The sequence below is a fragment of the Schistocerca americana genome, chromosome 8 (assembly GCF_021461395.2).
Source record: "Schistocerca americana isolate TAMUIC-IGC-003095 chromosome 8, iqSchAmer2.1, whole genome shotgun sequence".
Lineage (NCBI taxonomy): Eukaryota > Metazoa > Arthropoda > Insecta > Orthoptera > Acrididae > Schistocerca > Schistocerca americana.
In genome coordinates, this window is record NC_060126.1 from 91,214,330 (window position 1) to 91,239,281 (window position 24,952).

Consider the following 24,952-nt stretch of genomic DNA (forward strand, 5'->3'; position numbering starts at 1 on the left):
GCCAAATATCTAGACAAACAACTAACGTGGCGCCCACATATTGAGGAAGAAGGCAATGGGTCGGATGAATATGCTGTACCCCATACTAAATCCGAGCTCTTCATTACCAGACCACCTAGGGGTGGTCCTCTACAAATCCCTCATACGACCAGTGCTGGAATACGCCGCGGTCGTATGGGGAAACACGGCACCGACCAACATGCAAAGGATCCAGGCAGTGCAGAACAGAGCACTCAAATGGGCACTCCATCTGCCGAAGGACTTCCCAAGTGAAGAACTCCACCAAATAGCAGACGTCCAAAGACTCCGAAGCCGAATCGAACAACAAGAAGAAGTGAAAGTCTACAACGCCACCGAAACTTCGCAGAACGCGAAAATACGAGTACTCGGCAACCGAGAAGAGTGGAGAGCGCACCTGCGCTGGCCACACCATCTTCGTCAGACACACTGACGAAGAAGCAATTAATCTCGTAAACCTAAAGCACCGAAAACATGGACAATCGACAACTAGGCAACTAAAGCGATCGCAAAAAGAAAAAGAAGAAAAATTATGGAAGGAAGAGCATGTTAGGAGCTGAAACTTCGTAAAATCCACAAACCCACAAATGGAGTTTCGACAAGAGGTGCACAGCGCCGGGCGCGTAGTTGCGAAGGTGTGTTAGGGAGAGGACGCAGACTGCGCGCTGCGCCCCGCCGCTGCCGCCGCCACCGCGCTGATAGTTCCAGCCTGGCCGCTAGAGGGTGCGCGCTGCCACTACCGCGCGCGCTGCCGCTGCTGCCTGCCGCTCTCCGCTGCCAGTCGCCGCATGACTGCGGGAGGGTGCACACTGACATGCTGCTGCTGCCGCCCTGGTAGCTCCTGGACCGCCAGACGCAACGCGTCAACTCGAGAAAAGCAAATTGTCCAAGTGTTAGCTCCGGCTACACACTCGGAGAAGCGAAATTGTCGAAGTTAGGACGAACGTAGGATATAGGTGAGACATCTGGACAGCCAGATTTAGGATATGTTAGATAGGGAATCTGGCGAGCCAGGGCCCTGACTGCGGTCAGACGAGCCCGCGTTCGTCGAGGCAAAGGCGCAGAATAGGGTGCAGGCCTATTTCCCCGCGATCAGGTACAGTTAGGTGAGCAATCCCCCCCTTCATCCAGCTACATGTCTCTACACTAACGACATGTCTTCCAAAACCAAGAAACCCAAAGCCAAGGGTGCAAAACTTTCGGCGCCAACAACCCAAGCCGAAATCATCGGCGATACCAACGTCCCCCCTAATGGAAGGGACGAAGCCGATGACGATCCAGCCCCACCCATTCTTTCACCCATACCGAGCGTAAGAAGAGCTCTTACGCAGAAGATGCCAGCAGCGATGCATCCCACTGACTGGAAGACATGCCTCCATTGTCTCCCATGAGAAATCCAACCGCACCCCCACAACCAGAGAACTCCAATAACAGCCCACCAACACCACCCAGGTCAAAACCATCCCCAACCGCCAGCAAGGATCCCACTAGCGTAATGCTGTACGATCTCCCAAAAGGCACCTCCAGAAACAAAGTAGCCTCCGAGCTGAAAAAGACGGCTCTGGGTGGTGAAATCACCGACGTCATCATGACGAGAAAAGGCGAGGCAATTATAAAAAGCCCTCGCGCGGACCTAAAGGAATACCTGGAGCAAAGATTCCTGATAAACAGTTTCCCAGGGGCCCACTTAAAACTTCTGCCTCCACGCAGACAGAGCCAACCTAGACCACCCAGGGAACCAAGGTCCCCAATTCTAACTGTTGTCATCAAAAACGTCGAAGACGATGTCTCTGGTCGCCTTGATGACTGAGTAGCCTTGATGTTACAGCTCTTCAGCGATCTCGGCGCCAGAGTCATCGGCCGAAGCGACAACAAACCCACAAGTATGATCCGTGTGTTCACACACGATCAATTCACCCATGATGATCTGCTCCTCCAACACTTCCGCTTCAACTACTACGTATATACGGTTGAACCATCAAGGCCAAGAGCAGCTCAACCGACCCAGTGCACTCGTTATTACGAGTTTGATCACCCCACGGACACCTGCAAGAAACCACCCAAATGCAGCAAATGCGCCGGTCCCCACCTAGCAAAAGATTGCATAGCGGAGGAAACTAAATGTGCCAACTGTGGGGACAATCACCCCTCAGTCTCCCACTCATGCCCCCAACGGCCAAAGCAGCCGCTGTCCCTTGAAACAACTGAGCCGATCAAATGCGTAGATGCCCCCAAAATAGAAGAGCCAGTGACCAACGGCCCATAAACCTCTGGTGGAGAACCAATCCTTGTCGAGGATGTGGTGCGAGCGATAACAACTACTCTCCACAATATCCTCCCAGATAGACGGGAGATCGTAACGAAAGCCATGGCCACAGTCACTGAACAATTCTTTGGCAGAAAAACGGTCGTAAGCGTCACAAACCACAAGTCGCATATACTCTTCACCAAAATCAACTGAAATGTGACGGCCCTAGCCGCCCCCCCCCCCCCCCCAGCCTAGGATCGGTTCAACAAGATGGCGACTAGCACAAGATCCGCACCAGCCACTGTGGCTCTCGTGAATGCCTGTGGGTTTAACAGGAAGCAACCCCTTATACAAAGCCTGGTTGACGAACAAAGGGTGGATATATTAGGAATCACAGAGGTCACAGCAGGCCAGCAGATCCAACAGTTAAAGAACATGATCTGCCACAGATCGCAGCAAACCGATCCGAGCATTGGAGGAGCCGCAATCTTTCACCACAAGGACGTCCCAGCAGTGCACCTAGAACTCCCGCAGAAATTTCAGTGCCTGCACGTGGTGGGAATAAAAGTAGACTCTCCAAAAAATGGACACAATAACTGTAGCAACCATATACTGCCCCCCCTCACGATCACCTCCCCGAAGACCTCATAAGACATCTAATATCACGCGGTAATTGCGTCATAATGGGCGACTTCAACGCCAGAAGCCGAGCCTTTGGAGACACACTTACAACAACGAAAGGCAGAGCTCTGGAAGACCTCATAGACGATTCACCCCTAGTCTGGCTACAAAACGACACCCCTACCCTTATTAACCATGTTGGCTCTTCCATTCCGGACCACATCTTCTGCAGTGACACCCTGGCGATACACTGCATAGCCTGCAGAGTTGGCCCAAGCGTAGGGAGTGACCACATCCCCCTTCTCTTCGACACCACGGCTCTTGGCTCCAAAAAATACAGTCCCGGACCCCCAAAGAGCATCAAACTCCATAAGAAAACAAACTGGGAAAAATTCGCCAGCATCCTGCACGAAAAACTCCCAACCGCAAACATCAGCTCAGCGGCGGAATTAGACAACTACAATGAGCAAATAGTCGCAGCATACGAACTGGCCATCGAAGAAGCCGTCCCCACCAGAACAATTCGTAATAGAACGGAGACAATTCCACAAAACATCCTCTGCACAATAAAACTAAGAAGACAATTATTAAGACAATAGAAGTGGTCAGGCGACCCCACCTTAAAAACGGAGTGCAATAGACTGAACACCACAGTCAAAGAGAATCTAAAACGATGGAGGGCGGAATGCTGGCAAAAGGAATGCAACAAGCTCAACCCCAGGGAACCGGCTAAATTCTGGAAGACCTTTAAACAAATAACAGGAGCTCCTGCTAACAACTCTCCCAGTGCTGCTCTCGCCACCACACAAGGCATCACAGCTGACGACCACCAAAAAGCGCGTGTTTAGTGAGGTCCTAAAAGAAATCCAGTCACCCCACTGACCCTCTATTTGACAACACATTCGCAAATGAAATCGAAGAAGGTCTGGAGGACTTACTCAACACCCAGACTGCCCTCACAGAGGAACAGGCAAAACTTCTGGCGCCAATTTCCGAAGACGAAATTGGACTAGCCCTCTTATCTGGCAAACAAAATGCTGCACCTGGCAGGGACAAAATTACCAGAAAAATGCTCTCGGCCACGCCTCACCACATGCTCCTTCCACCTCTAAGCCGCCTTTACAACGCTGCGCTCTGTCTAGGGATAGTGCCAAAACAATGGAAAAACGCAAACATCATGATACACAAGCCTGGAAAGCTGATTAATAAACCTACTTCATATCGCCCAATCTCGCTTCTGCCAGTAATAGGCAAAACATTTGAATCCATTTTAAATAACAAGACGCACAAATTCATAAACAAATTAAAGATCCTCCCTCCAGAACAAGCCGGCTTCAGACAGGACCATTCAACCATGGACCCCGTCATCAGACTAATCAGCACAACATCAGAAGCCCTAAACAGAGGTGACTGCGTTTTGGCACTGTTCCTAGACATCGAGCGAGCTTTCGATGAAGTGTGGCACTGCGGGTTGGCGTATAAAATGGCCAAGCAAAACTTCCCACCTCACTTCGTACGCCTCATTCTCGCCATAATAACCAATAGAACAGCAACAGTATCGTTCGGAAACCAACTCTCCAAAAAATTCTCTCCTGCTGCTGGAGTAGCGCAAGGCGCTGCCCTCTCACCCACGCTCTACAGCTTATGTACCGCCGACATCCCTCGCCCCATCAAGTATAAAGAACACTTCGCCCTCTATGCGGACGACACCGCCTACTGGTGCACGGCGCACTCGGTAGAGGAAGCGAAGAATGTAATAGCATCCTACACACCCCAGCTAGAACAGTGGACGGCCAAATGACGCATTACACCTAATCCAACAAAGAGCCAGCTGCTACTTTTCAGACACCGTAACCTAACGCAAAGTTCCAGACTAAAACAAGACGACCTCCACATAACCCTATGACAAAAGAGAGTCAACCCTATCCAGAGTGCAAAATACCTAGGGATGACTCTAGACTCTACTTTATCATGGAAGCACCACACTGAAAACGTCATCAGCAAAGTATGAACGTTGTAAAGTTAATCAGCTCAAAATTCGGGGGCGCCAGCCCAGATGCAGTGCTACACACCTACAGAACATTTGTCCGACCTATCCTAGAGTACGGTGCCTGCCTGTGGACGGCCTCCATGGCGCAGTATGAAACAATTTCCGCATTTGACCGCCGCAACTTCAGACTAGCGGGAAAGCTGCACTATACAACCACCAATGACCTAGTCTATGCCGGCACCAACACCCGCCCTATATTAGATAAGATCACTCCTGAGGCAGCCAATTACTGCCGGAACAGAGTGAGAATGGATGGGATAATGAAAGACGTAATATATGATCACCCTATTTAGATACCCTTACCACCCCCCCCCCCTTCGACTTCATTGCCCATGCAATACAACGAACATACCCGAACAACAAGGAACTCATAGAAAAAATTTGAAAAAGAAGAGTGCAGTGAATACAGTGAAGTGAAGTGGCCCATTATCTCCCTCCAACTCTCTCCAACCACCCCAGTGAAGTGAAGTGAAGTGCGACGACCCTCCACAAACCCTCGAACTCATATTAAGTTAGGAACAGAATCTACCAATTAAGCTATTAGTTAGTCACACTCTAAATTAGAGCAGTAAGATAGGCATTATAAATAATTCTAGAACAAAAACTCTAAATAGAGTTGAAGCAATCTACCACTAGAACATTATTTAAGGTAAAAACATAGCGTAACAAACTCTCACAATTCTACAGACGACAATCCAGTGCCATCCCGACTGGGGTTTTGGTTGTTTCCCCCAGTTGTAAGGCGAATGGCGGGATGTGGAATTCCACCACTTAAACATAAGAAAATTTGGCAACAAAATGGCATGAGCCAACACAAACATAATATCCAAGTGGGCAGGTTTCCCCAATGAAACTAATAAACGGTGTCCCAACAGCATCAAACACCCCCAGGCTGAGAAGGACCCGAGTCCTCAGCAGCCGCCACTACCCGAAAGGGTATGGCAATCCCTTAAAAAAAAAAATTATTCCCGCCGCAGCTTCCGAAGCGTGCAGAAGTCGAGAGAGAGCGGCAGCCGCCTGAGAAGAAGACAGAAGACGAAGAAGGAGAAGGAGAAGGAATTGGCGGAGAAGACTGGCCGAACGAAGCGACACCACAACGAGCCGCGACGCCAGAAGCAAGTGAAGCAGAGTTGTCGTGTCACCTCGCTACAATGTAGTGAGAGATCTAGAGGAAGCAGAATTGTCGTGTAGCTCCGCGCACTGCGCGAAGCAACAAAAGCAAAATTGTCGACAAATCAGAGCCACAAGGCAGAGCAGACTGTCCCCACCGAGAGTAGGGATAATTCCGTACCAGGGCCGGTTGCACTGCACCGTAACCCGCGTGCGTGTATATAGGCCGGTTAATTCCGTGGATACATCTGCATACCGTAAGGTTTGCGAATAGAGGTAGCAACGAAGCGGAACACCAGTCACCTCTGTGGCCACACGACACGACACTACGCCCGAACCAAAATGACAGACAGCCAGGAACCAACCCCTGACCCCACCCCACTCAGGACGAAGAAGGGTTTAGGACGATCCCCTGTAAGGGCGCGAGATCACATGGAACGAGAAATAATGCCGACTCCAAAGGATACCGCTAACGGACGTACGTAATTAACAACCTGCCTAAAGATACGACACAGCGAAGCATATCCCTAGCTTTGCTCAAGGTACTGTCAATCAACTTAAACACGCACAAGAAAGTCGCGTATGTCAGGACAACCGAAGAAAACGCCGTGAATCTGATAGGAGACAGGTTAAGCCAAGGCCTACACCGCACAGTACAGGTACAAGAACAGAGGTCGCAAACGAACGCTCGCCCACTGGACAGGCAGCGTCCAAGCTACAGCTGCGTAATTAAAGGTATTGACCACGAAATAAGCGATGAGGAGGTCATAGAAGAACTGAAGGCACAAAATTCCGACATTACAACGGCGCGACGCATCATAGATACGGCCAGAAAAGCGCCCAACATGAAATTCAGGGTAATCCCACACTGCACTGAAACACTAAATAAACTGCTCTCCAAGGGGGCGTACATCTATAACAAGTGGCACCGAACCGAACCATCGAACCCCCCGCGCCCGCAAGCAATACAATGCAGGAAGTGCCTGAAATTTGGGCATACGACCGAGAGCTGCGGGGAGAAAACAGCAAAATGCGGCAAATGCAGTGAAAATCACGACACGAAAAACTGCGAAAGCGACACAACAGCCCCGAAATATGCCAACTGCAATGGCAACCATGTGGCCTTTTCAGCAAAATGCGCAGAAAGACCAAAGGAAGCCAGGCCAGGCGACACGAAAGCATCAGTGAAGTCTCTCGATAGCCCTGCCCAGATTCCACAAAACGAAGCAGAACTGAAACAAAAAGTCACGCTAAAAGAAGACGTCATTAGGTTCACAACAACTGTTCTGTGGAAACTATTCCAGGACAAAAAACAAGAGATAGCACAGACAGTCGGTGAAGTCTCCAGAAAGATCTTCGGGAAAATAGTAAAAATAACACAAGTAGGCAACGGAATATATATCACAATCAGCCCAACAGAAGACGAAAGGAAAAGATAAGAAGACCCTAACCACACCAGCACCTAGGAACAAAACACAGCGAACCCAAGCAAACCGATCATGGCAGAAGCAGACAATAGACCCACAACTAAACTTCCTATACGCAAACGCAAACGGATTAAAAAACAAAAAGACCATAGTCAACTACACACTTCACCAAAACAAAATTCACATAATGGGGGTAGCAGAGACCTGGACAAAGAAAAATGACAAAATAGAATTCCCAGGATATAACTGCCGTATAAAACACAGGGCAGACGATAGCGGCAGAGGTAGAGTGGCCATATACACAGACAAGAAATTACCAGCCACAGAACTAAGCTTGCCACAACAACACCAGGATCTAGAAGTAATAGTAATACAAATACCAATCGGGGGAAGGAAAAACTAACAGTGGTGTGCCTCTACACACCCCCCCAGGCATCCCCTCCCAACAGACTTCTTTCGATACCTACAGACTTTCCGAAAAGTAATCATAATGGCGGACGCCAACGCAAGACACAGAAATTTAGGAGATACCACCGAAAATAACAACGGACAACTCTGATTGGGAGTCTGCTCCACGGTACGGTTGTCCGTAGATCGAATAAATCAGCCGACGTATATAGGATACGCAGGCCACTCCACTCCAGACCACATCACATACAGCCCATGCTTACAAGAAGCCGTAATACACCAGGAAATATGCCCAACAATAACAAGCGACCACCTGCCAATACTGTTCACAACCACCACAGCCCCCCCACCACCTCCAAGACCCGAAACACGAAACACGAACGATCAGAAACTACAGAGCAGCAGACTGGGAGGGGTACGAGCAAAAAATACGGAATGAACTATCCGACCCAATAACGATTACAAACAACCAGAACCTAGAAACGGTCACTAGCAAAATAGAATCGACAATCCAAACCGCAATCGAAGAAAACATCCCCGAAAAAGTAATACAAGATGGAAGCCTACAATCCCACAGACATCACTAGCGCTCATAAGAGAAAAGAAAAGGGTGTACAGGGAAATCCAAAGAACCAATAACCCCACACTGAAACCAATCTGGAACAGACTAAACGCAAGGATAAAGCGAACAATATCCGAATACAGGCAAGAAAAATGGACTGAGACATGCAATGAACTAGACTACAGGGACGGTAGCAATTCTTGGCACAGGTTTAAAACACTCACAGGCCAGAAACAGCCCAACGCACCATGCCCGTTAATCGACAACGAGCCAACCACTGATTCCAGGAAAATAGCGCAGGAGTTCAAAAACAATCTAGAAGTAATACATTCATGTCCACAAGACCCGAGATTCGACGAAAACCACCGACTAGCGACGGAACAGACCATACACGGAATACTAAACGCACCCACAGTAGATGGAGAAGAAGAAAAGTTCACATCACAAATCACCGAAAACTAAGTAATAGAAGCAATAATGACAGGCAGGGACTCGGCACCGGGAGAAGACGGAATTCGCAGATTACACCTCAGGAAAGCCCCGATAGGGACTGTAGCACCAATACTAACAAAGGTATTTAACTACTGTTTAACCAGAGAAACGACACCAGAGGCATGGAAGAAAGGAAAAATCATCTTGATACCCAAAGCGAACAAGCCAAAAACAAATGCCAACTCATACAGGCCTATCACACTGCTTAACGTAATAGGAAAAACGTATGAAAGAATAATAACGGATCGAATCAGCAAATACGTGGAAAACAAGAACATAATACCCACCATACAAGCGGGATTCCGCAAAAACCACTCCACAAATGATCCGCTCATGAGGCTATCCACCGATGTCACACAGGGGTTTAGCACCAGCCAATGCACCCTGGCCATATTTTTGGACATCGAACGAGCCCAGCGGCCTGCTAATACAGCTAACCGATCTAGGAATCCCCACAAAAATGGTCAGGGTAATAAAGGGACAAATAACCGAAAGGCAATGTCGGGTACATGTAGGAAACGAAACGTCGGACTACTTCACACCACAGGCTGGCGTACCGCAGGGAGCCATCATATACTCAATAGGATAAGGAAAAGGCAGGGACTCATCAGGCAGGTACAAGGACGATTCGACGGTTGTAGCACACACACAGCAATACACACTTATAAAACGTTTATAAGATCACTACTAGAGTAGGGGGCCCCAGCACTAGGAGGAATGACAGCCACAACAGCCAACAATATGTACACGACAGAAAGACGACTCCTACGGAGCTTCCTCAAATTGCAAAACACCACACCGAGCACCGAAGTACACAGAACAGCTAAGATCACGCCGCTGCAAACACGCTTAGCCAAACTAAGAGCGAAATACGGCAAAAAAAAATACTACAGAACCGTCCCGACTTAGAACACATCATAACCAACAAAACAACAAACCAAAATATAAATACATTCATCCAAACAAGACAGGGGCACAAAATACTACCAAAACACTCACTGAACTAGCGCCAACAATGGCGCCCCTCATCGAAGGCGAAGAAACACCACCACACCTAGATGAGAGACAAGACCAAGAATAGAACTGCAGACGCAGCCAACAAGATCACAGCAAACAGGAAGAACACGAAATCTCTGCAAACAAAGCAACCATTGTAGTAACCAGTCACTGCACAGAGCAGTGGGATCTGTACTTAAGCATAATAGTAGAATAATTAAATATACATAACAAACTAGTTTTAAGCAACCAACTTAGCATTATATTCAATTAAATAAATAACAACCCCCAAAATTGCAAGAAAATAAAGTCAATAAAATAAATATGTGTAATCTGGATAGAGCAAAAAGAAGCTGTCTAGCAGCCTGCCCTATGCCCCTCAGGGAAGGGAATGAAAAGATTAAAAAATAAATAAAAAAAAAGCACCAGTGCCCATTCCGAGCTGCGATGTCAAGTACGACTGATGCGTGTTTTGGAGCTGAGGGTGTGGCGGATCGCCGCCTGGCGGAGCTAGCTTCGTCAGCGGCCCCATCCGGCCCCCCACCAACGACAACCCGTCCTATTCAACCGGATTCTGAGAAGGCTCGCCCCTTGGACTCTCGACCTTCGCCTGAGTGTGCTGCCTCTTCCGCTGGCGGCTTGCCGCCGTCGACGTCCTCTCCTGCTGACACTTCTGGGGGATGTGGCATCGATTCAGGAATCGATTCCACCGCCCTTAGGCGAGTAGCTAGGGCACATGGCGCGTCAGGGCCCCCTTCACGTGGGACCAGCCCGCGCGCCGAGGCAAAGGCAGGATTCCGCGTCTTTCCCCCGTCCTTCGTCCACCCTAGACATGCCGGACATTTCCGACGCCGTCAATGTCTCCGAACAGTCGGACTGCTACTCCCTTGATGGCTTCATGGACGACAGCGACATCGCGGAGGGCCTGGAGGAACATCTCACCGCCCTCCGTGACGCTGCGGAGGACGGCGAGTACCCGTTTGACCCCACTCTGGGTGCTCGGCGGTTTCTGTACCCGCACGCCGCTGCCGCCGACAATGCAGACGACACCATGCAGGTCGAGCAGGAGTCCCGCAAGAGGAAGCCTGCTGCGGCCTCTTCAGACTCCGAAGCCTCCCCCACCGCCGCTGCACGGGGCAAGAAGCAGAAGGCAGCATCTGACGCTGAAGGATTCACCGTCCCCCGGAAGACAGCGCCCCGCCACCGCAATACGGCGCCGCCGACCATCCCGGTGCAAAACCAGTTTGCGCCCATTTCCGACGACGCGGCAGACACTCCTCCCCCCCCCCCCCTCCCAGCCCAAACCTCCGCCACCCCTCCCATTCTGGTAGAATATTCTGAACCCTACACCATTCTCTGTAACCTCCTCACCCGTATCACTGAATCAGACTTCCGCGTGAATCAGGCTGGCGAGAGGACCTCTACCGCCTTTACCTCCAATCCCCCTCCCAGCTAGCTAAGGTCCTCCATGTCTTTGGTGCCCAGAACATCGGCTGCTCCACCTCCCCACAGAGGTCGAGGCGGCTCCGGATTGTCGTTTGTGGCCTCCCTTTCAAATATGCTGCTGATGACCTCCGAGAGGCGTTGCTTGCCCTCAATATTACCCCTGCCGTCATCTCCCGTGTCGTCTCCCCCAGCACCAAACTCCCCACCCCCCTTTATTTAGTTTCAGCCGACGACACATCGGCAAATAGAGCCCTTCTGTCTCTAACCACCATCGACCATTGTTCGGTCACCATGGAAAAACCCCGTTCCCAGCGCCTCATCCTCATTTGCTTCTGGTGACAGGGCCTGGCACACTATGCGAGTGATTGCACTCGAGTGGTGGGCGGAGTCAAGTGTGCCGGTGGCCATGAATCCACCTCCTGTTCAAAACCTCGCGATGCAGGAAGATCTGCAGCGGATAGGCACTTGCTGCAGGGAGTGGCAACTGACCCTTAACATAGACAAATGTAATGTATTGTGAATACATAGGAAGAAGGATCCTTTATTGTATGATTATACGATAGCAGAACAAACACTGGTAGCAGTTACTTCTGTAAAATATCTGGGAGTATGCGTGCGGGACGATTTGAAGTGGAATGATCATATAAAATTAATTGTTGGTAAGGCGGGTACCAGGTTGAGATTCATTGGGAGAGTCCTTAGAAAATGTTGTCCATCAACAAAGGAGGTGGCTTACAAAACACTCATTCGACCTGTACTTGAGTATTGCTCATCAGTGTGGGATCCGTACCAGATCGGGTTGATGGAGGAGATAGAGAAGATCCAAAGAAGAGCGGCGCGTTTCGTTACAGGGTTATTTGGTAACCGTGATAGCGTTACGGAGATGTTTAACAAACTCAAGTGGCAGACTCTGCAAGAGAGGCGCTCTGCATCGCGGTGTAGCTTGCTCGCCAGGTTTTGGGAGGGTGCGTTTCTGGATGAGGTATCGAATATATTGCTTCCCCCTACTTATACCTCCCGAGGAGATCACGAATGTTAAATCAGAGAGATTAGAGCGCGCACGGAGGCTTTCAGACAGTCATTCTTCCCGCGAACCATACGCGACTGGAACAGGAAAGGGAGGTAATGACAGTGGCACATAAAGTGCCCTCCGCCACACACCGTTGGGTGGCTTGCGGAGTATAAATGTAGATGTAGATGTAGATGTCCCCCCCACCGGTGCTCGCAGTGGTTGCGCCCACTACTACCAGGGCTGTCCCAAAATTAAGGCGTTTCGCGCCGCTCCGCGGCCCCTTCCACTGTGGAGCACCACGGGGTTGGTTCTGGAGGTCCACCTGCATGGTCCAGTCCACCCGGCCAATTTTCCCTCCCGCCCCCCCCCCCCACATCTCTTGCAATCTTCCCACCCCTCCCCACCCCCTCTCCTCGCCGCCCCCATTCCCCCTCCTGACCACCTTCACCCCTCCACCTACCCCCAGCAAGCCTCATTCACCCCAGCTCCCCCCAGCCCCCTCCCCCCCTTCCCCATGCCCATCCTGGTCTTTACCCCCACCCTCCCCCCCTCCTCCCCCGTCCCCTCAGTCTTTCGAGACCTATCTCCAGTGTCGTGGATGCTTTGACCTCTGCGATCACTGGGGCCCTTGACGCCCTCCTCCATTCCATTCCCAAACAAATTGTAGCCGCCCTTTCCCGCTCCCTCTCCCCCATCACCGCCACCCTCTCCAATCTCCGTCATGGCTGTTAGACTCCATGGCCTCACCGTCCTCGTCTGGAATCCCAATGGCATCCACCACCAACCAGGGGAATTTCGGCAGTTTCTTCTTGACGAAGGGGTAGGTATCTGCCTCCTTACCGAATCCCATCTGATGCCGGGGGTCAGTGTCCAGGTCTCCAACTTCTGCTGCTACCGGACCAATCGGCCCACCGCATTTGGTGGCACCGCTGTGTATGTACACGCCTCCCTCCGCCAGCACCCCATCACCCTCCCAGCCCTTGCCACCCTTGAGGCCACCGGCGTCGTCGTGCACACTGTGCAAGGCCGTATAACCTTCGTGGCCCTCTACCGTTGGCCCCGCGGCCTACTCCACGCCCCCTGACTTCGCCATGGTCCTGTCTTTAGGCGGCGACCTCTTCATTGGGGGCAACTGCAATGCTAAGCATACTGCCTGGCACAGCCGCCTCACGAACACCCATGGCCGTTGCCTCCTTCGCATAGTCGAAGCGCACGCAGCCCGTGTCGTCAGCCCGTTCGACCCCAGCATCTTCCCCCATCGTGGCCCTCCAGATGTCCTTGACATCGCCCTTGTGAATGGTCTCCCCCTCCCTACCGCCGCCACCATTCGTGCTGCCCTTGCCTCTGATCACGTCCCAGTCATTTACTCCATCGACCTTGTAGCCACCCCGTGCCTCCTTGGACTTAGGAGCATCAACTGGGACTCCTATTGGTGACGCGTCAAGGCGGCTCTGCCCACCATCCCCGACGCCACCAGAGTGGGGGCTGACCTCACCCTCGCCCAATTCACGGATGCCGCCATAGCTGCTGCTGTTGCTGCTGCTGCTGCCACCCCTCCCCATCCCCCTACCCACCATCCCACTTGCACCCTCTACCCCCGGCTATCCGTGCCCCCATCACTGCTAAGAACCGGGCCATCCGTGACTAGCAATGCACACGCGACCCTGCCACCAAGTGCCGCATGCAACGCGAGATACGGGCCGCTATTCAAGCCCATCGCAACGAAGCCTGGGAGACAAAGCTCTCCGCCTTCAACCTCCGCGATGCGTCTGCCTGGCGCCTGGTCTCCCAGTTCCTCCGTAAGCGTCCCTGAATTCCCCCCTCCTGGTCGGTGCCATGGCTGTGTGCGATCCTGACGCTAAGACCAACGCCTTGGCTGATGCTTTCGCGCAAAGCTTTTCGCCAGTCAATGATCCCATTAACCCTGCCCATGTCCGCATGGTCACGACCCGAGCACCAGTTCCTCAGCACTCATGACCCTGAGGACCTCAACACCCCTGTCACGGATGAGGAGGTAGCCTGGGAGTTTCAGTACCTCCATCCTCGGAAAGCTGGCAGCCCCGACACCATGACCAACCAGCTTCTCAAACAGCTTCCCCCTTACCTCTGCTTTCAATTCCATCCTCTCCACCGGGCAATTCCCTTCCACTTGGAAACATGCGGAGGTGGTCGCCATCCTTAAACCTGGGAAAGATCCCTCGCTCCCCTTCCAGTTATCGTCCCATTAGCCTCCTTCCCGCCCCCTCCAAGCTGTTTGAGCGGCTGTATCTAAAGCGAGTCCTTGTCCATTTTGCCCAGGAGCGCATGCTCCCCGACGTTCAATTTGGCTTCTGCCGTGGCCATGCCACCACGCACCAGCTCCTTCGCCTCGTCGAGGAGGCACTGGACGCCATCGAGCGTCGGAGTACTTCGGGGTCATCTTCCTCGACGTCTCCTGGGCCTTCGACTCGGTCTGGCATGAGGGTCTGTTTTATAAGCTCTTTCACCACGGCTTCTCCACATCCCATGTCCGTCTCATCGCCACCTACCTTGAAGGCCGCACTTTCCATGTCCGGATCCCAGGAGGTACCTCCACCAGGAGGTGCATCAGGGCAGGTGTTCCACAGGGGAGTGTGCTCAGCCCTGTCCTCTACAGCCTTTTTACGGCCGACACGCCCACTGTTCTGCGGGTTCATCTCACCCTGTATGCCGATGATACAACAGTCTATGCTCACTCCCGGAGCAAGGCCCTCCCCCATCTTAAGCTTCAATCTGCCATTGACGCTCTCGTGGAGTATGCCACAAAATAGCGCCTCGTCTTTAACCCTGTCAAATCACAAGCGATCATGTGTCGGCGCTGGTGGCCGATCAATTACCCCCCGTCACTGTCCTCGGTACCCCTTCCCCGTGGGCAGGGACTGCCAAATATCTGGGGGGTCACCCTGGAGAGGGCCATCACCTGGCGTCCCCAAATTGAGGACATACGGCGCAAGGCCTTGGGGCGCCTCTGTCAGCTGTATCCTTTCATCAATCCGACTTCCTCCCTTCCCCAGCATCTTGGTGTCCTCCTCTACACGTCCACGATCCGCCCCATCCTCGAATATGCTTCGGTTGTGGGGGGCAATGCCACCCCTACACATCTCCACCGTCTCCAGACGGTGCAGAACCATGCTCTCCGGCTTGCCCTCCACCTCGCGTACCATTTCCAAACCCGCGAACTTCACTTGCTTGCTGCTATCCCTCTCCTTCACGACCGTGTATGCTCCTCTGCCGTTTCCTTTTACCACCACTCCCGCCAATCTCCCAATCCTCTCATCCTTTCCCTTGGCACCCGCCTCCATCGCCTGGCCACCACCCGATGGCCTGACCTCCTTGCCCACTGATCCCTATTCGCCCCTTCTCCCCTCCCCTCCTCACTCCCCATGTTCCCTTCCTTTCTTTCTCCCCCCTCCCTGCCGGCTGCTCCACGCCTCTTCGACGTTCTCTCGTCCTTCTTTACCTCCTTGTTCTAGTCCTCCACTCCATCCATAGACTCTCCCCCCTAGGACAGCTCCCCTCCCCCTTATTCTGTTCTCCCTGTGGTCTTTGGGTATTAGTAACAAAAAAAAAAAAAAATGCATACGCACACCGTCATGCCATTCCATACTGCCACGACTGCACTTGCCATACCACCACGAGGAAGGTGAAGTGCTAGAACTTCCTACTCACGTCGAGGGTTCACCCTCATCTGTGCAGCGTCAGCGCACCAGTGCCCATTCAAGCCGTGGCAGCCTGAGCGAGCAGGTCGTCATAGCAGAGCGCTGAGGGGGTCGCCAGCCACCGTTAGCCCCCACCACTGGACAAAGGGAGCAGCAGCCAGCGGACGAGTCGAAGCGTCCAGCCAAAGGAGATAGGCCGGGAAGCAACAACAGCTGTTGCCGCTAAAACAGTAGCATCCAAAAAAGCATGTGTCGTGGAATTCAAAAAAGGCAGAAGTGTCGAATACTGTTTCGCCATGGCAGCGAAACGAATGTAAGGCCATAAAGCCACAGCTCCATCCACCACATAGTGCCGCACGGTAGAGCAGCTCTGCCCCCCTCTATAGGGACAAATCCGTGCCAGGGCCGGCAGCAGTGCTCCGTAACACACGCACCAGTAGATAGGGCTGATCACTCCCGTGGATACCTTCAGGTGTGAAAGCAAGAGGCCAACTAAGCGGGAACTCAGCGCCCCAAGTGCAGCCACACATGCCTAAATATTTTGATTAACGAGCTGACAACGCGCCAGCGCACCAACAAAACCGATTCCGAGATGACTGGATGACTGACTGGTGACCCCCCCCCCCAACCCCACTACCATCAGACCAGCATCCCAGATGACATACCATCTGCACAACGCGATCAGAGAAGCCGGACACCATCATCGAGAGGTACCTCTCAGTGCTCCTACTGCAGCACGCCGCCACGAAGACCCAGAGTATCCACCTACGAAATACTCAACTTGCCGCGAGAAACGACACAAAACTCCATTGGAACAACCTTCAAGCATTACGCCAGCTCAAACATGAAGGCGAACATTATAAACATCAATGTCAGGAGAGGCCTCTCAACAATTATAAAATACGCGTCCGAGGGAGCTGCGCCAATCCTGCAGACCTCCTTCCGCAACCACCTCTCCCCAGCAATTAAAGTGCAACTGCTCCCAGCCAGGGAACCACTACAACGCAGACAACTCAAAAAGCCCTCCCTTAGCGCAGTGATCAAGGGTGTAGAGCAAGAGGTGGATGAGGAAGAAGTAAAGCAACAGCTGATCGAGCAGTGATTGAAGGTCCACAAAACCTGGCCACTCACCTCCCGCGGAACTGGCGGGCCAACCATGAAATGCCGCGTACTGACTCACGATCCTGACACCATCGACAGAATGTAGTCGATCTTGACACCATCGTTCAACAAAGTGCGAGCAGTAGAACCATCGAACCTTTTGCCCCCCAGCCGGCGCAATTCGGTCGATGCCTGTCATTCGACCACAAGACGCACGGCTGCATGGCCAAACCAAAATGCCCACAGTGTAGCGGAGAACACAGCCTGTCAAGGTGCAACGCACCCCCACACAACACGAAATGTGCAAACTGCAGAGAAAGCCACTCTGCACTGTCACTAAAATGCCAGAGTCGGCCCAAAGAAGCAGGTAACACCTACGCATAGGCCGTATCAAAACAATTGAACCTGCCCCACGCCCCCAAACAAAAGCAGAACTAAAAGCAGAGGCAGTCATGAAGTAAGACTTCATCCGTACACTTACCACCGTCCTGCTGAACGTCTTCCAGGACAGAAAACATGAAATTAAGACTGTCCTACGCCAAACTGTTAGACAACTACTAAGCAAAGATCTGGAAGTGACACAAGGCAACAACATGGTCCACGTAACAATTACAGACACAACGTAAACAACTATCCTCTCCCTCTCCCCCCCTCCCCCTACAACGGTCAGAATCATGATGGCGGGACGGACAGAGAACGACAGCGCCAACATCATGTTTGTGAATGTCCAAGGGCTGCAAAACAGAAAACACGCACTAATGCACAGCATGCACCAACACAAAGTACACATCCTTAGCGTAGCCGAAACATGGCTACGCCCACAACAATACTGTAAACTAAACAGATACACCTGCCGTTCCAAAAGCAAACCTGATGGCAGGGGGGGGGGGGGGGGGGGGCGTAGCAATATACTCAGTTATCAACATCCCAGTTATAGAGGTGCCCCTCCCGCAACAATTACAGGATACGGAAGCTGTCGTGTTGCAAATTAGGACACAACAAAGATGCAAGCTGACAGTCGCATGTTTGTACAACCCACCCGGACACCCCATTCCACATGACTTCTTGCAGTACATGATGACGACCTACAACAAATTCATCCTGCTGGCAGACCTGAACGCACGCCACACGCAACTAGGTTGCACAGCAACGAACAATGGACGAGCACACTTTGACATACTAACAACCGACCCGATATCCAGACTTGCACTCTACCAACCAACGTTCATCGGACACCGCGGCTCCTCCACCTCAGACCATATCCTCCATAGCCCGATCCTAGCCAATAACCTCTCAAATCCCTTCCTAGGAGACCCCATAACCAGCGACCACCTCCCTATCATATTCACCACAACCGCCATAAACTCACCACCACCTCACCCCACACAACACAACATCCGCCTATACGCAAAAGCCGACTGGAGGAAATTCAAAACCGTCATACAAGACGAACTAGCAATGCCAACTACCCTGACAGACAACGCCGACCTGGAATACCTAAACGAATGACTAGAAACCACCTTCACAACAGCCATAGACGAGGCAATCCCACAAAAGACCATAGAGAACTGGAGGCCCACCATTCCGGCGGAGGCGCTAGCGACCCTAAGGAGAAAAAGGCAACTGCAGCGCGAAATTAGACGTACCAATAACCCAGACTTAAGACGGCAGTGGAACCGACTAAATGCACAAGCGAAACGTATAATTTCCCAGAACAAACAAATAGAGTGGGACGACGCCTGCCGCTAACTCAACTACAAGGAAGGCATAAAATTCTGGAACAAATTCAAGACGGTGACTGGACAAAAGAAACCCCACAACCAGACACTTATAGTAGACAACGAACCAATCACAGACCCTAAAACACAAGCAGACACATTCCAGAACGCCCTCCAAATCATCCACTCCTTCCCAACAGACGCCAAATTCGACAACGACTTCTACAGACACGTAGAGAACCAACTCCCTGACCTACTAACAAGTCCAACAGCAGAAACAGAAGACACCTCCGAACTGGCCAAACCTATAACAGACGCTGAAATCACCAATGCAATATGGACCGGACGAAACTCAGCCTCAATACAAAACAACATCAAACGTATCCACCTGCAGAACGCCCCCCTCCCTGCCTTAACCGCGATTCTCTCCCTGATGTTCAACTACTGCCTAACAACAGAAACAATCCCGACTGCGTGGAAGACAAGCAAGACCATAATGATCCCCAAACCCGACAAACCACGAACGGACCCCCTCTCCTACCGACCTATCTCACTACTGGACTTATGAACGTATACTGACCGACAGACTGCGAAAATATGTGGATAGCAAACAACTACTCCCCCTACTCCAAGCCGGCTTCCGTCCCAACCACTCCACCACAGACCCACTTCTCAAACTGACATGTGACATCACCCAGGGCTGCAACAAATCGCACTGTACACTAGCCATATTCCTGGACATCGAGCGCGCCTTCGACCGTCTATGGCACAATGGGCTCCTGTTCAAATTGCTCAAACTCGGCCTTCCATCGAAATTCGTACGCCTCATAAAAACATAAATCACCGGACGACACAGCAGAGTACATGTGCAAGACGCTACCTCCGAAAGATTCACCCCAGAGGCAGGAGTCCCACAAGTTGCAATATCATCCCCGCTACTATACACACACGACATACCAACCCCAACAGACCAACATGAAAAAATCGCCCTATATGCGGATAACACTGCATATTGGTGCACAGGACTCACAACTGACGTAAGACAAAGAAAAGCTGCAAAATATCTGACCAAAGTAGAGACATGGATGACCAAATGCAGAATGCGACCTAACCCGACCAAAACACAACTAGTCCTATTCCAACACCGCAACCTGGCGATAAAACGACAGCAGAAACAAGAAGACATAACACTCCGACTATGGAACGAGCCCCTACAACTGACTGACAACGCGAGATACCTCGGTGTCTACCTAGACAAGCACCGCAACTACCAAGCCCACCTGCAATACCTGCTCAACAAAACGAGGAAACGACAACAGTTAATCCGACGAGTGCAAGGACGACTGTATGGCTGCTCAACCAGGACAGCCATACACGCATACAAGACATACATACGACCAATATACGAATACGCCGCTGCACCTCTGGGCGCAATACCAAAGACAGTAGCAAACAGACTGTGCTCGACAGAACGCCGACTACTACGCAGCATAGCAAAACTACCATACCGCACTCATAGCGACGAAGCATACGAGACGACAGAAATAGCTCCACTGCAAACAAGACTGGCAAAACTTAGGGCGAGATACGGCTCACACATCCTACACAAACGACCCGATGTGGAAGACATACTGACGACCAAGCCACGCACAGCAAGACGCCCGAAAAAGAAATACATTTACCAGGCGCGTACAGTAGCACAAAATACATCAACTGAGTTACCCGACTTAGCACCCACAATGACAACTGACAGGAGGAGAAACCACCCCACACCACCTAGACCAAAGACAATAATACAGCAACAAAGGACCTAGTGCACCACGACAGCCCCCCACGACACGCCCCATAACACAAGGCACAATAGCATCAAGGAAATCATAGATAAGAGCTATTGTAAAAACCAGCTCCAAGTACCACCAAAGGGAAAGGAGAATATGTAAAACTAGATATAAGGCAAAAAAAAAAAAAATTGTAGCAACCAGCTCCAAGTACTGCGAAGCAGGAAAGCAGAACTTGTAAACACTAGTATTAAGATTATTCTAAGCTAGAGTATATCAACCACAACAACACTGTCCCACAACTTTTACATTTCGTAGAATTATTACATAGGGAAAAATAAATGTAAACACTATAAGAGTCCCCCATTAGGTTAATGTGTCACTTCCATATATAATGTCATACCACCCCCACATACCTTATAAAGTCAATACACTAATCGCATCCTAGATTCAATTACGTAAACAATTAGTCTCGTTAAGTTAGTTATATTGTTAAATAAGTTAAGTTTTTGCATAATTCTATTCACCGAAAAGTAACGTAAAATTAAGATACCCAACATAAAATAATAGCATGTAATCAAAGTGGCGTCTCAAATTCAATGCTGGAAAGAGCCAGGCGGTGGCTTTCACGAAGCGGAAAGTGCCGCCAAATCTAGAACCACTACACACCGCGGAAGGCACCATCCCGTGGTCGAAAACGGCAACGTATTTCGGCGTGAGATTGGACCAGCGGCTCACCTGGGACTCACACATTCAGTGGATCAGAAATAAGGCGATAGGGCGTCTTCACGCCCTCTATCCCATACTAAACCCGGAGTCGACACTGCCTTCACGCCACGGCATCACACTTTATCTGACACTGGTACGCCCAGTGTTAGAGTACGCGTCCGTCGTGTGGGGCAATGCCGCCGGCTCCTCCATACGCTCCCTACAACGTGTACAGAACAAGGCGCTCAAGCTTGCGCTGCGCATTCCCCCGTTCTATCCTACCACCTTCCTCCACGAAGACACTGGTCTCCTGACGCTGCGAGAGCGATTTCGAGTCTTAGCACGTCAGTTCTATGAAAAAGCGGATCGATCTCGCAACCGGCTAATACAGGGCTTGGGCCAGCAGCCACACCACCGACCAACTACCCGCTGGCCGGACCTGTTGCGGGAATAACCTATTACCCAGCGGCACCAGGACAAACCCCATATCAATAGCGAGGACCCCACAAACAGATAGGACGTCTTTTTAAACTTTTTTCCAGGTTCTGCAGGCACAGCACTCAAGTGCTTACCCTGCCCTCACACGTGCCTCAGGAAGGCACGACAGTCTCGGAGTCGGAGTCACCAGTGCCAGAAGCCAGCGGGAACCCGCAGCAGCCACTTCGGTGGCTGAAGCCATCTCGCCGCCCTTCTCACCTTTCTCCAGGGGTCGCTCCCCAGAGGATGCTTGCGTCGCGAACAGAGCCAGTCAAGGAGAAAGGTTGAGCTGCACAAGGGAAAGAAGACGCCGAGAAGGAAGAATCTCGCCGTACGAAGACCGAAGAACTTCCTCGTAAACACGAGACTTTCGAGAAATCAAAGCAAAAAGTCGTGAAGAGTCGGAAGACTCATAGTTCCCGCAGCTTGCTGTACGTCCCCAACGAGACTCACTCGTTCTGTGTTAGGGCACGACCAGCACCGTAATGAATTCTACATTGCCATCACAGATGCAGCAGAACAAGTGACCACGCCGAACAGCTCCCGGTTTGAACAGGGGCTGTATTCGAACCTGCACACCACACCCTTCACGGACGATGCAGCAGCAGAAGACCCCACTCCGGTCCTTGCACCGGAGCCCATGGACCAAGAGAGGATGTGCCTTAAGAGGAAAACAGGTGATGGCTCAGACGAAGAGCCTCACGCCGCAGACAAAAAACCCTGCAACGAACAGCCCCCCCCCCCCTGAACAGGGCTTCACTTACCCGAGGAAGACAGCCAGAGCTGCCACCATCACACCAGCGGCTGCCCCAGTAGCCAGAAACAACTCTTTCTCCCTGCGCGCCCCCAAACCCGCGAACGCGGTGGAGGCAGCAACGGAAAGCGTCTGCACCATACAGGGTGCCAGAAAGATAGCACCCATCATAGACACATACGATGGTCCCTATACGGAACTGTATGAAGCTCTGGAAGCCAGTTCGAAGTCCGCACTGCAGCGAACAACACCCTGAAGATTACCACGAGAAACGCGGAGGACTATGTGAAAGTCTTGCGCGAGATAAAGGCTAGGAACCTCCCCTTCCATACACACTCGTCTGGCAACGAGAAACCAATTAGGGTAGTGATTAGAAGACTACCATATCAATACACAACAGGTGAACTCAGAAGAGCCCTGACTAACCTAGGGTTCACACCCCAATCAGTGACAAAAGTGAGGTCACCTAAGACTAGAAGACCCATGCCACTGTTCGAAGTCGTCCTCCCTAACGACGCAAAACACAAAACAATATGGAACGTGAAGCATATCACGGCCATAGAGGTCACCATAGAGGACCCCAAAACACGACGCCCACCAGCCCAGTGCTACCGCTGCCTGCAGCCAGGGCACGTAGCAAGATCCTGCGACAGGCCCGCCAAGTGCGCAGGCGATCCCCCCACCAGTGACTGCGCCAAACCTGGGACAGAGGAAGCCGAGTGCTTCAACTGTGGCGAGAAACACCCGCGGCCAGCTATAGAACTCGAGGAAGCACTAAGCCGCCAACGCACCAACACACAGGCCAGATCGAAAGGGTGCAAAAAAGGGCAGCTCGTTTTGTATTATCACGTAACGGGGGAGAGAGTGGCAGATATGATACGCGAGTTGGGATGGAAGTCATTAAAGCAAAGACGTTTTTCGTCACGGCGAGATCTATTTACGAAATTTCAGTCACCAACTTTCTCTTCCGAATGCGAAAATATTTTGTTGAGCCCAACCTACATAGGTAGGAATGATCAAAATAAAATAAGAGAAATCAGAGCTCGAACAGAAAGGTTTAGGTGTTCGTTTTTAGCGCGCGCTGTTCGGGAGTGGAATGGTAGAGATAGTATGATTGTGGTTCGATGAACCCTCTGCCAAGCACTTAAATGTGAATTGCAGAATAAAGATGTAGATGTAGATCGCACGCCGCAGCAACCGCGAGACCGCGATGACAACCACAAAAACAACAGGGACCATCACTTGCAAGGATCGCAGAGGGGTAACCCACAGCGCCAGAATGAACCAACACACTTGACAAGACAGGCACCCCCTCGACCGGCCCCACGACGCAGAAACTCCACCCAAACCGCAGACACACTGCAGGGGAGAACCGCGCCCACAGGTCAACCGGAAGGAACACAGGCAGGACGAACACAAGTGGAACAACCGACACCCCCCCGCCACCAATCAGGACCAGCCAGCAACCCCACCACAAAGCCAAGTCACCAACGTGCTAGCGGCAATGCGAGACGCAGTTGCCACCCTCAAACAACTAGCACAAGCCCTGCCGCAAGAAATCACAGCGGCTATCCGAGCGGCCGTCAAGGCACCCACCACGCGAACCACAACAGAATAGAATGGCAGTCAGACAACGTGGAATAAGCATATGTGTACGGAACGCAAACGGACTCCGCCTAAAGGCAGGTGGATTTAGAATGTTCCTCAATGAAGAAGGAATAGACGTGTTCTTAGTCTCAGAAACACACTTGAAACCAGGAATCAGAGTTGGTGTCCCAAACTATAACTGCTACAGGGAAGATTGCCCTACAGCTGGCGGTGGCACCGCAGTATATGTGCGACGCTCACTGAAACACCACCCACTACAGCTGCCCACCAGAACAACAAACCTGGAAGCTAATGGTGTCGCCACAGACACATCGCGACGCCGCATTCAATGCATTGCAGCCTAGCACCCCCCTACAGGCAATATAAACACCACGGACATCGACAACATTCTGACCCTTAGAGGTAATGTATTCATTGGCGGCGATATGAACGCCAAGCACGTGAACTGGAATTCGCGGGTAACCACCATGAGCTGCTCTGCTCCGCCGAGAAACACGACGCCATAGTTCTAGGCCCCACAAATCCCACAATATACCCACAAAGAGGCCGTCCAGATGTCCTGGACATCGCCATTATCAAAGGTGTCACCCTAACAATAGGCGTAACCACAAGAAACGCACTCGCATCAGACCATATCCCGGTCATACACCACATCGGCCCCCCCACAACCTCGTGGAATCAACATTAGGGGATCAGATGGGAGCAGTATCAGGGACAACTAGAAGCAGACATTGAAAACTC